Genomic DNA, 16238 nt, shown 5'->3' with positions numbered 1-16238 from the left:
TAATGATCATGTGATTTTTTTCTTTGAGTTTTTTTTTTTTATAGTGGATTGCATTAATTGGTTTTTATAAGTTGAACTAACTTTGCATCCCTGGGATGAAGCCTACTTGATTGTGGTGTGGTTTTGATGTGTTCCTGGATTCAGTTTGCATGAATTTTATTGAGTATTTTTGCATTGATATTCATAAGGGAAATTGGTCTGGTTTTCTTTCTTTGTTAAATTTTCATATGGTTTAGGTATCAGAGCAATTGTGGCTTCATAGACTAAATTAGGTAGTGTTCGCTCTGTTTTTATTTTATGGAATAATTTGAGGAGTGTTGGTATTAGCTCCTCTTTGAAGGTCTGGTAGAATTCTGCACCAAAACCATCTGGCCATTTTTGTTTGGGAGTTTTTTAATGACTTCTTCTATTTCCTTAGGGGTTATGGGTCTGCTTCAATAATTTACCTGCTCTCGATTTAACTTTAGTACCTGGTATCTGTCTAGAGAATCATCCATTTCATCCAGATTTTCCAGTTTTGCTGAGTATAGGTTTTTGTAGCAGGATCTGATGATTATTTTTAATTTCCTCAGATTTTGTGGTTATGTCTCCCTTTTCATTTCTGATTTTGTTAATTTGGATGCTGTCTCTGTGCCCTTTAGTTAGTTTGGCTAGGGATTTATCTATCTTGTTGATTACTGAGCCACCAGCTATGAGCAACAAACCAGGCAGCATACACTAGCTGGTCTGAGGACCCCGAGACACACACAGCAGAGGACTCCCTGGTCTGGTCTCAGGGGGAGAGGATGGTGCACCTAACCCTCAAGAGACTTGAGGCCCCAGAAAGTGGGGAGGCCTAGTGTGGAGGGGACTTTCCCTTGGAGACAGGAGAGAAGAAGAATGGGATAAGGAACTGTGGGAGGGGAGCAATGAGTGGATTTAAAAAGAAATAAAAGTAATAAAAAAAAACCCACACATACATAAAAAAAGAATCAGTACAGAGTAAAACTTTTCATAAAAGAAAATGAAAAATGTATCTTTTCTGCTCAGTGCATTGTTTGAGGGAAGTTTTTGCTATGACAAGTAAACAGATAATATTAGTAATTAATATATATATATTATGTATAATGTGCAGTCAAGGGAAGTAGTGAACACCTTTAAATTTTATATAAAGACTTATAGGATTGGGTATCTGAATTTTGCATTTCATTTATTATACATTTTAAGTATCAAAAATTTCTAAGTTCACAAGACAATGGGTGGGAATTATTAAATATTCCACTCAGTGTTCAGACTTTTAAAAATTTCATTTATTTTACATCTCACTGTAGTTTCCCCTCCCTCCTCTTCTCCCAGTACCTTCATCCCACCCTCTCCATCCATTCCTCCTCCATTTCTCTTCAGCAAAGGTCCAGCCTCCCCACCCCCACACCCACCCCCAACAACAACAGCAACAACAACAACAACAACAAATAAACTTTTGGAAACTTACAGTCTGGACTGGTTTAGGTAGCAATCATGCTACACTTAAAAGAAAAACATAAATCTGACTTCATAATGTCTGATCATTTGTTCTGTGTCATTCAGGATGAATCTGTATTCTCGTATTTACACTTGTTTCTAGAATATATTGCTAATGTTGAGTATGGATGTAGTGTCACAGGCCTTTAATCTCAGCGCTGGTGAGACAGACACAGGTGGATTTCTATGAGTTCAAAGTCTGTCTAGTCTATGTAGGGTGTTCTAGGCCAGGCAGGGTTATGTAATATAACTCTGTCTCAAAACAAATTGCAATTCTGGGGATAAAGAACGTGCTCTGCAGTGAGGAGCACTTGTTGTTCTCACAGAGGACCTGGTGTTGATTCCCAGCACTCATATAGTGACTTAAAATCATCCACAACTCAGCTTCTAGGCGTTCTAACAGGAATGATAGGTACAGATACCTGAGTGCAGGCAAAACATTCATACTTATAAAGTAAAAACTAAATCTAAAAACTGCCAACGTCAGTATATTCATTGTTGTGCACAAGAACAAAGTCACTTTCCCAGAGCATTTATATTTAAATCTTAAGTGCTAGCATATCCCAAGCTTACTTATTGGTTTTAAGCATTAAAATGATGTTTATCATCAATACGCTTTCTTAAATTAGATACCGTTGAAAACTTTAACACTAAGTACCTTAAAATCAGTATGGTTTTTACTTTTTCCTACACCAGTAAGCACATTTATGTCATATATATGAATCTTTTAAAGTTTGAAAGTCAGTGGAGTAACTGCCCTTGCTCAAGTAAATAATGTCCACCCATGCACATTCAAGCAACCCTAGTTAAATGCAATTGCTCACACACAAAACAAAGCAAAAACACAGAGCATGAAGGTAGGAGAAAGACTTACGAAGAAGAAAGGATTCAGTGGATAGGGGATAAAAGAAGGTGGGATATGGTTAAAATATATATGCCTGGAATTGTGAAGTATAATTTATATTTTTACTTTAAAGGGCTTATGGGAAACAATGTCTCTGAATTCACATTTTTTAAAATCGAAAGTTAAATTTTAAAGCCAAGTGTCATAATGCATGCTTTTAATCCCAGTACTTGGAGGACAGAGGCAGGTGGTTCTCTATGGGTTTGAGGCCAACCTCTTCTATATAGTAAATCCTAGGCCATCTTGGGCTTCACAGTGAGACCCTTTCTCAAAAACAGATAATTATCTATAATTAATAAAAACCAAGCATTATAAGTCTTAATAACAACAATTAACAATTTTGTTACTCCAATTCTGTTATCTCTTCAAAAGAAAACTTGGTAACTAGATAGCTTTGCTTTAGCTTTTACGTTAAAAACAGTCTTAATGGTGTATAGTTTTACGTTTGCAAAAACAATTTATTTTGATAAATAACAAGAACTTTCAAGTATAGTCAGAAAGTTAATCCCATTCTATACTTTTTAATGCTGATAGCATCCAAGTTATGTTAAGTTTCAAATCATTTGAGGAAATGATTGAATTAACGTGGGAGGAAAAACTCTGAACTCATACATAATTCTGCAAGTAAGCTGGAGCCCATAAAACCATCAATGCCTTTTCTGTTCAACTCTGCTGTTTCACATGTAAAAAGTGTTATCGCTTTTCATTTTTGCATTTCCGTATTTCCTTAGTTTTCTGCCATGAAAATATTTTAATACAAAATATGTCTTTATGAACGCAAAGAATATGAATTTGTTTTGAAATATTGTTAGACTTGTTATTTATGTGGTAATTGTATTTTTAATACCATAATTTATGATCAAACAGCCCATTAAGTAAAATATTCCATAATGTATCTCAGTATTCACAAGTACTTGATCTGATGAAATTTCCCCTGATTATCATTTTATATGATAATCCTACAAAATATACTTGAAACTATCAATAAAAAAATCTAAAACCACCTTAAAATTCCCATTTTAAATTGAATGTTGAATTACATTTGCACTAATGTAAATGGATTCCTTTCATGCAAACAATAGCATCTTCTAAGTTGTGCCTCAGCAAAATTGGATCATGAATGTTCATCACATATTAAAAAAAAAAAGCAAGATGTGCCATGGCATTTCTTCTGAGTTAATATGCTCATTATTTTTACAAATATTGGACTTACTTACTCACATTCAGTTGAGGGTTCGCATTGATCCCGAACATTTTCTCAGTTGCTCAGTGTATAGCTAATCTTTTCTGTGTCCTTAAGCTACCACACAACCCTTCACCTCTATCAGGTGCATTCATCATGGGCATCGTCGCCTGGCTTTTCCTGTGTAGGAACCATTTCTCCTGATATGTGAATGGTCAACTCCAAACTTCACTAGGAATTGCTCACTGAGGCCTGTTGTTCACAATATTCAAAAGTGTGAGTCATCTCCACATCCCTAACCATCCCCCTACACTCCCAACATCTTTTTTCTCTGTGTTATTTTTTCAGTCTATCTAATCTATTGTATTTTTTACTTATTGTTACTTACTGTCCTTCTTCAGGACTAATAACATTGTCTTTCTGATGATGTATTCCTAATATCTGTCACATTGAGGTGGTAGATATTCAGTGAACATTTGTTGGAAAATTGAACATTTAGTGCAGAAGCAATAACACCTATTCCTCCTGCCCTCGATGCCATTTGATTTCAGACACTTAAAAAGAGTAGAACTCCTGTGCTTTGACACTACATAATTTCTGTAATCCAGCTGAACTGTTCTGATACTTAGGCTTTGGCTTCAACCTCAAAGTGTTTCCTGACTTAGAAGGTAAATAGTCACCTCCCCATGAGGCCATCTTTTGAAGTGAGTATAAACACCCTTAGAAACAATAAGTAAAGATAAACCTGTCCATTTGGCTTTTGAGTTTTCTTTGTTTGTTTCTGAAGGCTTTCCAACTTTTGATTCCTGGTTTGCACATAAGTGAGACTTGAATTGTTTCTGTAGTAACATGAACAGAAGTTACCCAACAAGAGCCCGTAGACCCGTGCAAAAACACCATACCAGAGATAAGAAACTGCTCCAATCGCCAGGACTGGGTGTTTAGACAATGGACAAGGCCGCTGGGAGAAATACCCTTTTAAGTTCTGTGCTCGGAAATTAAAGAAAGTCTCAGCAGATTTTTTTAAAGTGAAAAATCATATTTAAATAATTTCTGAAGCATAGGGCTTTATGTTCATGGAAAAAATTAGGTCTAATATCTTCAATCTTACAGAAAATGAAGTTGTTATTAATGTGTCTTACTAAACGTAAGGTCTAATAGTTTAACTGTAGATTCTAACAATAGAAACTCTTAGTTTCTAAACAAACTGTAAAGAAAAAGGTTAGTAGCTAGAAAAAAATGAGAATCACGAAACTTCTATATTGTTCACTTACTGGTTTTGATCTCCATTACGTTCCTGTGCTTTCAGTCTAGAGCCCTTGTCCCTTTTTTGTCCTTTCTGATGCTGTTCGAGTAGAAGCTTCACAGTAAAATTTTACTCTGTTCTATTATATGGACCACCTGGATTTCCTTATATTTCTGTTAAAACCAAGTTAGGAAAGGTAAGAGGGAAAAGGACGAAAGCCTGTCGTGACTCTCAGCCTTTCTCTGTGTTCCTTCATCTCTTGGGCATACTCAGCTCTTCTTTACATTTTTGTCTTCCCATCATTCACCAAAGGGGTACAGCATTCAAATATAAAGTTGCAATAGTAATGAATTACCAATGTGACTGCAGATGAAAACGTTACATTTATCACCATAATTCATAAAACAAAAGGTCCTGTTTTAACTAAAGTTTGCCTTTCATTGGATTTTAGTATATTTGCAGTTATGCAACTATCCCTGATACCTACCTTCAGAACATTTTTATCAGTCCTAAAAGAGGCTTCTACCTATTAATTAAATCATCTGACTTTTCCACCTTCGTGCATCCCCTGGAATCTATTAAACTATTAATCTAGAAATTTCTTAGAATGTATCCTTTCTAGTTGGTTTTGTATATCAGAACTTCATTCGTTTTTTTCAATTGGATGATAGTTCTCTGTATTGACATAGCCCCTTTTATGTATCCATTCATTGGTAAGTGGACATTTGCATTAGTTAGGTATTTTGTTCTTAAAAATAGTGCTGCTAGAAGTATCCATGTACAAGTCTTTGTTTCTTCGTGTTTTCTGTTCTTGTGAATATTATTTCTCTTTTATTTTGTTTTTGGTAGTATATAATATTTATTGTATAAACTAAGAACAGTTGCTTTCTTCTGGGAATTTCCTTTCCAGAGACATATTATATATCAGTGAAATTTATTTTTAACATAATATTTTAATTTATTTAAAGTTATTTTCTAGTAACAGTAGCTAAGGTATGATTCCTATAAACAAAGAATTTATAAAATTTAAATTGTATATGTTGTTAAATTGGCTACTATAAATGCTTCTTACCAACAATAGTGTATGTGATTACATTTTTGCAGATTTTTTTTAATGTTTTTAATCTTAAAACCCTGGAGAGTTTTTCAAGTTTATTGTGTAGGAATATCATTTTGAAAACCCCAACAAATCACAGAATTAGGGGCTTTGTCATTAATTGATGGTATCCAGTAGAAGAACTTCATGTTAATATTTATTTATTTTTAGTCTTTTGACTTTTCACCAGAAGAAGACTTTTCATATTTCCAGCTTAACTTGTAAATTACTTTTATAAAGTAGTTTGAGGCCTTATAATCATCAAAAAGTCATATTTGATATACCTTGTAAATTTCATTATATAAACTTAGTAACAGTTTTGGTTACTTTATTGCTCCAACATTTCCTCTTATAACAAACATTTCTTATTTTGTAAAACAGAGAAGATGGTTAAATTTAAGAGACTTCAAATTTGGAGGGTGTTATTATCTCAATTCTATATTTTTGATTTTCTAATTTTAGTGAGGTTCTTTTTGAAAAATTGTAAATTTGTGCTAATTTTACCCATTCTCCTTTAAAAATAGAAATTAACTGCAAGATACTCTACCAGAGGACTAGTGCTATGTTCCTGTTGTAATCCATAACCACTCAGATACCATAATATTCAGAGTGGAATAACTAGTTTGGAAAGTTTATTGTATTTGTATATATATACTATACTTTTACTTTAAATGTTGCTTTTTTGGTGCCTTATGTAAAACTGAAATGAATGTATGTTCAATTATACTTAATATAATTTAGAATTGTTTTGATCACTTTTTTGTAGAATTATACAGCAATTGTGTTTTTATTTTTTCATGAATTGCCACTTTCTCTTTTCTTATTTTTTTTTTTACTTTTACACTGCAGACTTTATTCCTCTCCTGGTCTACCCTCCAACTGTTCCACATCCCTTACCTCCTTCGCACCCCCCTTCCCTGTCTCCACGAGGATGTCCCCACCCCTCACCCCACCAGACCTCTAAATTTCCTGGGGCCTCCAGTCTCTTGGGGGTTAGGTGCATCTTCTCTGACTGAACCCAGACCTGGAAGTTTTCTATAAATGTGTTTGGGAGGGGTGGCTCATCTCAGCTGGTGTATGCTGCCTGGTTGGTGATCCAGTGTCTGAGAGATCTCAGGATCCAGGTTATTCGAGACTGCTGGACCTCCTACATGGTTGCCCTCCTCCTCAGCTTCCTCCAGCTTTTCCCTAATTCAACAGAGGGGTCCGCAGTTTCTGTCCATTGGTTGGGTGCACATATCTGCATCTGACTCTTCCAGCTGCTTGTTGGGTCTTTTGGAGGGCAGTCATGATAGGTCCCTTTTTGTGAGTGCCCCATAGCCTCAGTAGTGGTGTCAGGTCTTGGGGTCTCCCCTTGAGCTGGATCCCACTTTGGGCCTGTCACTGGACCTTCTTTACCTCAGGCTCTTCTCCATTTCTATCCCTGCATTTCTTCCAGACAGGAAGAATTATGGGTCAGAGTTTTGACTGTGGGATAGTAATCCCATCCCTCCCTGATGCCCTGTGTTTCTGCTGGAGGTGGGGCTCAACAAATTCCCTATCCCCACTGTAGGACCTTTCATCTAGGGTCCCCCACTTTGAATCCTGAGACTCTCTCACTTCCCAGGTCTCTGGTACATTCTGGAGGATTCTCCCAACGTCCTTTCTCCTGAGGTTGCCTGTTTCCATTCTTTCTGCTGGCCCTCAGTGCTTCAGTCCTTTTCCCCCACCTAGTACCAGATCATGTTCCCTTTCCCCCATCCCCATTCCCTTTCTTTCCCCTGTCCTTCCCCCCACTTGTGGATCACATTCTTATTCATAAATTTAAATACTTTAACTCCACGGGAATCATTAATTTCTATTTATTGACAGTTGAATTTTATATATTTATTTATGTAGTTGTCATTGTTTATATATTCTAATATCTTTTCATTAAAATTATATTTATTTGTTTTAAAGAAATTTTGATTTAAAACTTTTAAGAACATTTGATTGATCTAGGTATTCCCAATCTTTAAATTGTTGGGTCCACAAACACTTCTCTTCATAACAATCTACTTATAAATAGTATCTTCTATATCTTATTTTGCTTTATATTTTTAACACAGTGTCCCACTATGTTTTCCTGGCTAGCCAGACACTAACTGTGTAAGCTAGGCTGACCTCAGACTCACAGAGGTCTGCCTGCCTCAGCCTAGGGAGTGCTGGGATTAAAGATGTCCTGCGCTGTGCCAGCTTGCTTTTTAGTTTGCTTGTTTTGTTGATTGGTTGGTTTTGATTTTTTTGAAAAGAGGATTCTTCTCCATAGCCCATGCTGGCCTTGAATTTGCTAAATTGCCTAGGCTTTTCTCAAACTCACAATCCCTTTGCTTCAGCCCTTTGTATACTATGACTAGATATGACTCATCACATCCAACTTATAAATAGCATTTTAAAGCAGCCTCTTAAATGTTGAAGAAAAGCTGTATATAATACATTTTAAGATTACAACCTATAAAATGATGGAAATGACAGCATAGAAAAGCACTGCTGTATTTTTAGCTAAATTACAGTATGAGCTCTAATGCAACTGCCATTCCCAGGGGAATCTGCCTCTTGGTACATAACCAAGAGGTTATGTACCTCTTTCCTGCCACCCATCCCAACTGTTCCTTCTATCCCATTTCCATTCCTTTATGACACCTGATGACCCTCAAATAGTTTCTATCAGAGACACCCACACTAGCTAGGGACAAGTTAGGTGACTTTTACTTTCCTTCCTGTCCTTACTCTGGCCTCTCCAGAGTTGTTCCTCATCCTACTGCAGCCTGCCAGAAAGAGCCCCTCTTCACAGCTTTCCTTCATACCCTAATAACCCAGTTTCTGTCTGGACCCAGGTGCCCCCTAGTTCTTTCCTACCATCCCCTCCAGCCTTTCTTTTTAAGTACAACTTCATTGCTTTGTAACACTTGCCATCCTATAGAAACACTCCACGAAGGATTCCACAGCCAGCACATTTATCTAGGATTAAGAATGGACATTAGCAACCAAAGAACAGAACACTTTCCCAGTAAAGGTGAGACGAGAGCTAGCAAGTACACTTCAACAATCATAACCCCAGATGCCTAGATCCTAGCACGTGAACACCGAAGATAATATGCCTCCTCTAGAACCGAACAACCTTATTGCAACAGGCCCTACAAAAACAAATTAGTTGAAGTTCAAGATAAAGATCTCAAAATAGCAATTATTAATTTGTTCAAGTGCCTTAAAAAGGACATGAATTAATGTCTTAATGAAGACTAATAAACACAGTTGAATGAAGTAATGAAAACACTTCAAGACATTTAACAAAGAAATAGAAATACCAAAGAAAACCCAAACTGAAATAAAACTGCAAATTAAAAATTTATGATATCAAACTAAAAAAAAAACCTCAAAGTTAAGCCTCACCAACAGGTAAAAAACATAGAAGAGAGAATTTTAGGTCTTAAAGACAAGTCAGACATAGCTCAGTCAAAGATGTTGGATATAGAAAACCCAGGCACAAAACATTAGGAAATCTTGGATATTATGATAAGACCAAACCAACAAATAATAGAAATAGAGGAGGAGGAAGAAGAAACCTAAGTCAAAGGCCACAGAAAATGCTTTTAACAAAATTACAGAGTAAGATTGCTCAAATGCAAAGATGCCTGTCATACTGGTCAATGGTGGTGCATGCCACTAGTCACAGTATCCAGGACGCAGAGGCAGCTGTGTCTCTTGACTGCAAGGCCAAGCTGGCCTACCAAGGGAATTCTACAACAGCCAAGGCTACACAGAGAAACTCTGTCTCACAAGCAAAGAAACAAAGAAACAAAGAAACAAATGCCATTCAAGATAGAAGAAGCATATAGAACACCAAATAGAGAGGATCAGAAAAGAAATTCCCCACAACAAATAATAATCAATAAAATATTGGAAACCGAATCCAAGAAGCCATCAAAAGATCAACCACTATGATCAAGTTGGCTTTACTCCAGAGATGGCAGGAATTGTTTAACATATATGAATCAGTAAAGGTAACCCACCATATAAACAAGCTGAAAGACAAAACACACATGATCATCTCATTAGACACAGGAAAGCCTTTGACAAAATCCAACACCCCTTTTTGATAAAAGTCTTGAACAGACTAAGAAAACAAAGGACCTCAGCATAATGAAGGCAATTTAGAGCAAGCCCACAGCCAACAACAACTTAAACAGCAAGAAACTCAAAGCATTTTAACTGAAATTATGATGTTCACTCTATCCATACCTATTCGGTATAGACTTAGCTAGCATAGTAAGACACCTGAAGAAAATCAAGGGGGTACAAATAGGAAATGAAGAAATCAAAGTATCTTTATTTGCAGTTGATAAGCTTTTATACATAAAGGCTCTTAAAAGCTTTACCAGGAGACTTCTACAATTGATAAACCCTTTCAACAAAATAACAAGATACACAAAAGTAGTTTTCATACACCCCATCCCACACACATGCACGCACTTGTGACAAACATATTGAGAAAGAAGTCAGGGAAATATTACCATTAACAATAGCAGCAACAACAAATAGTCTTGGAATAACTCTAACCAAGCAAGTGAAATATTTGCAGAGTAAAAATTCAAAGACACTGAAGAAAGAAATTGAAGAAGACACCAGGAGATGTAACAGTTTCTCTGATTTCAGGTTGCACTACAGAGCTATAGTCATAAAGTAGCATGCCATGGCATAAAAACAGACATATTGACCAATGAAAATGAAGCTCAAGATGGGAGTCTACATAACCTATAGACACTTGATTTTTTTGATAAGCCAAAAAATACACACTTGAGAAAAGTCACCAACGTCAACAAATTGTGCTGGTCAAAGTGGATGGTTGCATGTGGAAGGATGCAAAACTATCTATACTTTTTTCATGATGAGCAAGACTCCAGATGGATCAACATAAGACCAGATATTCTGGATCTAATAGGGAAAGTGAAGATTGAGCTTGAACTCATTGACGCAGGAAAGGACTTCTTGAACAGGACACATAGCATAGGCACTAAAATGAACAATCAATAAATAGGACTTCGTAAAGCTGAAAAGCTTTTATATGTCAAAGAACACCATCATAAACAAAGTAACAACCTACAAGATATGAAAAGGCCATTACCAATGATATATATATATATATATATATGTGTGTGTGTGTGTGTGTGTGTGTGTGTGTGTGTGTGTGTGTGTGTATTTAGTATTTGACATATGTGAAGAATTAGAAAACTTGAACACCAAGAAAACAGATTTTACCCAAAACAAGTGATTTGAGAAACAGTTAAAGAAATATTCAACATCCTTAGTAATCATGGAAATGCAAACTAAAACGACTTGGATTTCATCTTATTTCAGTCAGAGTTGTGGTGATCAGTAAAACAAATGAGAGTATAAGCTAGAGAAGGTGTAGAGGATGGGAAACAGTCATTGTTGGTGAGAATGCAAGCTTACACAGCCATTATGAAATCAGTGTGATGCTACCTCAGAAAGGTGGGGATTGATTTACCTCAAGATCAAATTACCACTTCTTAGAATATACCTAATGGACTCTATCCTTTTTACCAAGATATCTATTACTCTATGATCATTGCTGTACTATTTATAATAGCCAAAAATTAGAAATAGACTATATATTCATCAACTAATGAATAGGTAATAAAAATGGGGTATGTTTACACAATGGGATATTATACAGCTATTAGGAAAAGTATAATATTCTCAGGTAAATGGATGGATCTAGAAAAAATTATGCTGATTGAGCTGACACAAACCCAAAAGACAGATATTGTATGTTTCATCTTATATGGTGACGTTAACTTTTAAGCTTCCCATATATGTACAAGAATCTGAATAACCACAAACCATGTAATTAGTAAGGGACCTAGGGAAGGAAGGGGAAAATAGAACATAGTCTTATGGAGAGAAGGGGGGCACTATAATTGTAAGATTAAAACAGAGGAAGAGGGGGAGAGCATGGTAAAGGAGGGATATGGGGAGGGATTACTAACACTAAAGGTTATTTGAAAAAGTAGACACCTACCCCTGTAGTAGCTTCCTAAAATATGTACATGTATGAAATTCATCTAAATGAAGTCAGCATGTAATAGGGGAGATAGTGTCCTCAACTAGACATCTTAATGTCAACAAGGAAGCCTCGGCTATTGCCAAGCTACCAGTTGCCCTCACAGCAGTGTTAAGATCCTACTGCTATTACCTATTTGTGTAATCAAGCACAGAGAAGTCCAGCTGTGTCTCAGCTGGAAGCCTCACTCCTGCTAATGTTCATAGTGCTCCAAGGTACTCTGCATACTATGAGAGGAGAAATGTAGTCATCCATAGAAGCTGCATATAATCCATATGTCCTTTAACAGGACACTGCTTACAGAGTATACCGGTGCAATAGTGGCACGGACATTATGGAAGTAACCCATCTCTCTGAATGGATTTAAGGCTTACTCCACGAGATGGACTGTTACTGCTAATGTGGTCAAGAAACCTGAGACTAGATAGGCTATGGCAATAAAAGGAACCCGTTACTTTGCCAAAGGAATTTGTCAGTAAAATGATTCCTAATACAATACAGTTCTATCCACAGACCCTTGTTTAACCCTCATCAGAGAAGCTTCTATTTTCAGTAGCTGGGAGTTAACACAGAGAACCACAATTGGACAATATGGTGAGAGTGAGAGGCTTTGGAATGACCAGTTCTAATTGAGATGTCTTCATCTACCCCTCCTCTCAAGGTGTAGGGATCCATGCAGAAGAGAAAACAGAATGATAATAAGAGTCAAAGGTAATGGATGGCTCTAATGGAACGTCTTTCACACACACATGATATATGCACGCACACACACACACACACACACACACACACACACACACACACACACACAAAGACTGTGGCAATACTTTTTTTTCATTATTTATAGGAGAAGAACAGGTATACTAAAGATTTTAATATTATGTGAGAAAGTCCCAGATACAGTGAGTTTCCTTAGGTTCTCCCTACCCCTTCTTTCTGGGGCTATCAGTGAGAATTCAAAACCAACAGGAAAACAAACTAACTGATTCTCCTCCATTGGTCAGACCCATGAGGCTAAAAGAAAAATAAATGCTTTGTTGTGGCAGTCTCTGAACCCCTCTTTTTTCCATTCTTAAAGTCAAAACATTGTTAAAACTTGTCTATGGATAACATGGAATCCAATCAATTCTTGTTTGGTCTGTATGCTTCTGGTCACTTTTACTCTGGCTAGAATAAGGTGGTTAATTATGATTAAAACACTTAATATCTTCAAGTAAATATATATTTTAAATCAACCCTTTTCCCATGACTTCTTGTAGTGAAATGAAAATAGTAACAGTGCGAGAATAATATCTAGTGTACTAACAGTGTCATAAACCGAATCTTAAATAGATTCAGGAAGTTCATCACTTTATATGATAGATTGATTAAGCTTTTGGCATAAGTCTAGTTATGTTATAGGTTAATTTCCTTTAGTATACCATTAAATATACTCATGAAAATTGTTATTACCTTAGTAACGTTTTGGTTCTGCAAATAATAAGCAATGTAATGGTTTTTTTTTTCAGGCTAGAGGTAATATAAGAATGGCTTAAACATTACTAATTGACATGATTTTGAGAGCGAGCTTTCTATTCTTTATTTGTCTTTTAACGTTGGAACATTGTATAGCTGTAGTTTGATGTAGTAGATTCTCTCAAATGTTTCCGATTTTAATATTTGTTAAGCTGTTATAATCTGAGGTAAGATAGATGTGGCACCACTCATAAGCCTTCCTTTGATTTTTCACGAAACATTATTGTGTGCTTGTTGTGTGCTTTAATAAAGGATCTAACTGTTTGGAATGATGTCAGACAGTGTCCTATGGGGGGTTTTCAGTGTTTGCTCATAAGAGAAGGAAATGTCTTTTGTTTTGAGTATGATTTAAGAAATTTGGCCTTGGAGTTTTCCTGTAGAACTATACTAGAACTTTTTAAACAATTTGGCCAAAATTTATAATACTTTCCAAAGTGTCTGCTTAAATACTATATGGGCTGAACAGGTTAATTTGAAAGACAGCAGTGAAGGTGGCCATGTGGCAAGGTTTGGAGGGAGGAAAGGGACAGGGAAAATAATGTAACCGCATTATAATCTCAAAAACTGGAAGATTGCTTTAAAAAAGTTCATCTGGGAGGAAAAATGTTTTAAAAAATTGGAAGCTATAGCAAATAAAATCTGTTCCGTGGAGTAGGAGTTCAGTCAGTGCTGTTAAACTGATGAATGTGGTGGTACTGGAATACTGTTTCCAATGCTCAGGAAGAAAACATATAAACTGCAACATGTTGAGGCAGAAATAGAATACTGTTCTTTCAAAACATACTTGTTTATAATTTGAAGAAATGTTTAACCGAAAAATGTATATTTTAAGGTTAAAAATTTTTGAGCCAGATTGTTCGAACATAAATTTTCTTAATCAGTTCTACAAATCTTGAGATTAAAAGTGAGCAAATTCATCTAGGCTCCTGCTCATTTTAGAGACTGTAAGTTACTGGTGATTGGAAAGAGTGAAGATAAAAGTAAGAGGGAACAGTTGCCCCAGCCTCCACAGCAGACGGCCACATTCAACCAGCTTAGTTTTCTTGCTAGAGGACAGACAGCTTACATTCATCTTAGTTGGGTTAGTTTTATGTACCAGATAAAATTAGTGTTTGTTTTTTCAAGATTATATGCACTTTTTTATTTGGACTATTCAGTGTAGAATTATGAACTTAATGGTACTTTGTAAAAGTACCTATGTACAGTAGTTTCTAACAAAGCTTTTAGAAAAGAATTTCCTAAGGTCTCAGGTGAAGGCTCATCTCCATTATGCTGGTGATATCTTCTGTCACTGAGCTTCATGGGAACATGGAATTGACTTACTGGGAGGACTATATCAGCTAACAATCTTTCCTGATACATAGCATGAGTTGTGCAAAACTTTCAGTTTTGTTTCTCTAAGTAAAGAGGATACAAGTATCTTACACTTAGTTTAAAAATCAAGATCTTGTGAGTTCAGGACCACCCTGGTCTACAAAGCAAGCCCAGGACAGATAGAGCTATTATACAGAGAAACCCTGTGTCAAAACACCACCATCACCACAAACAGCAAAAAGTTTCCTTTCTTTGATCCTGGCTTTATTAGTTGTACATACTATGCTGCTATAATTATTAGAACTCTCAGTGAACAGTTGAATTATTATTTCTAATATTGTAAGTGCTATATAATACTATTTGAAGATAAAGTCCAAGAAACTGTGTGGATTTTCTAGCCAGAAAGGAGTTTATTTTTTAAACTGACCAATTTGGTAGCCATGGTTGAGAGTTATTCATATATCTTAGACATTGAACTTCAAATAGAAATTTATAACAAAACATCTAGAGAGAATCATCGCTATGGAAGGGGAAAGCTCAGACAAATACCTAGATTCAAATAAAGAGGCGTGTATTTAAAAAGTGAAAGCTAATGGTTTGATAGGAAGATTAAACAACTTTCCTGGGTAAGATTAATCTTCCCAGACAGCCGAAGTATGAGGCTTCTTCTCATATACCACTGAAAAATGCTAAGTAAATTTAATCATATGCACACAAACAATACTAAACAGATTCAAGGAGTTGTATTTATATTATGCATATATGTTTGTGAGTGTAACATAATAAAAGAAAAGGAAGCTCTCAATTTGAGGAATGGAGGTATAGAAGGAGTTGGAGGGAAAAAGCAAAGTGGAGAAGTAACGTAATTATATTTCAACTAAAAGTTTAAAATGAACATACATTTAAAAACATTGAGTATGCGAGACTCCTATGTATCTGCTACTCAGAGCAGTACATATAATTATTAATAGTGACATAAGATACACCAAGAGAAATGCCTTTTTATTCACAGACATGTAATTATCCAAATGTAAAAGCTGAGGCTAGATAGATCAGTACGTGCTCAGCCATCATTGGAGAGGCTTCCTCCTTCAGCTGATAGGAACAAGAACAGAGACCACAGCCAGACATTGTGCAGAGAGTGAGAGAACTTTGGAATACTCAGCCCTAAATGGGATGTATCCCATCAATCTTGTCACTCAAGGCTCAGGGAACCGTGTAGGAAAGAAGGTAGAAAGCGTGTATGAGCCAGAGGGGAAGGAGGACATTAAGAAACAAGTTCCATTAAAACAGCACAGTCAGCACATATGAGCTCACAGAGACTGGGGCACCATGCACAGGGCCTGCATGGGTGTGCACAAGGTCCTCTGGGTATAT

At 36.1% G+C, this 16238-nt stretch overlaps 1 protein-coding gene across 2 annotated transcripts in view; it reads left to right on the top strand.

The window, feature by feature from the left end:
* Positions 1-16238, top strand: part of Rundc3b (RUN domain containing 3B) — a 129326-nt gene that overhangs the window by 31384 nt on the left and 81704 nt on the right. The window lies entirely within an intron of this gene.

This window comes from Rattus rattus, chromosome 6, assembly GCF_011064425.1.
Source record: "Rattus rattus isolate New Zealand chromosome 6, Rrattus_CSIRO_v1, whole genome shotgun sequence".
NCBI classification, from domain to species: Eukaryota; Metazoa; Chordata; class Mammalia; order Rodentia; family Muridae; genus Rattus; species Rattus rattus.
This window is presented reverse-complemented; position numbering and strand designations above follow the sequence as displayed.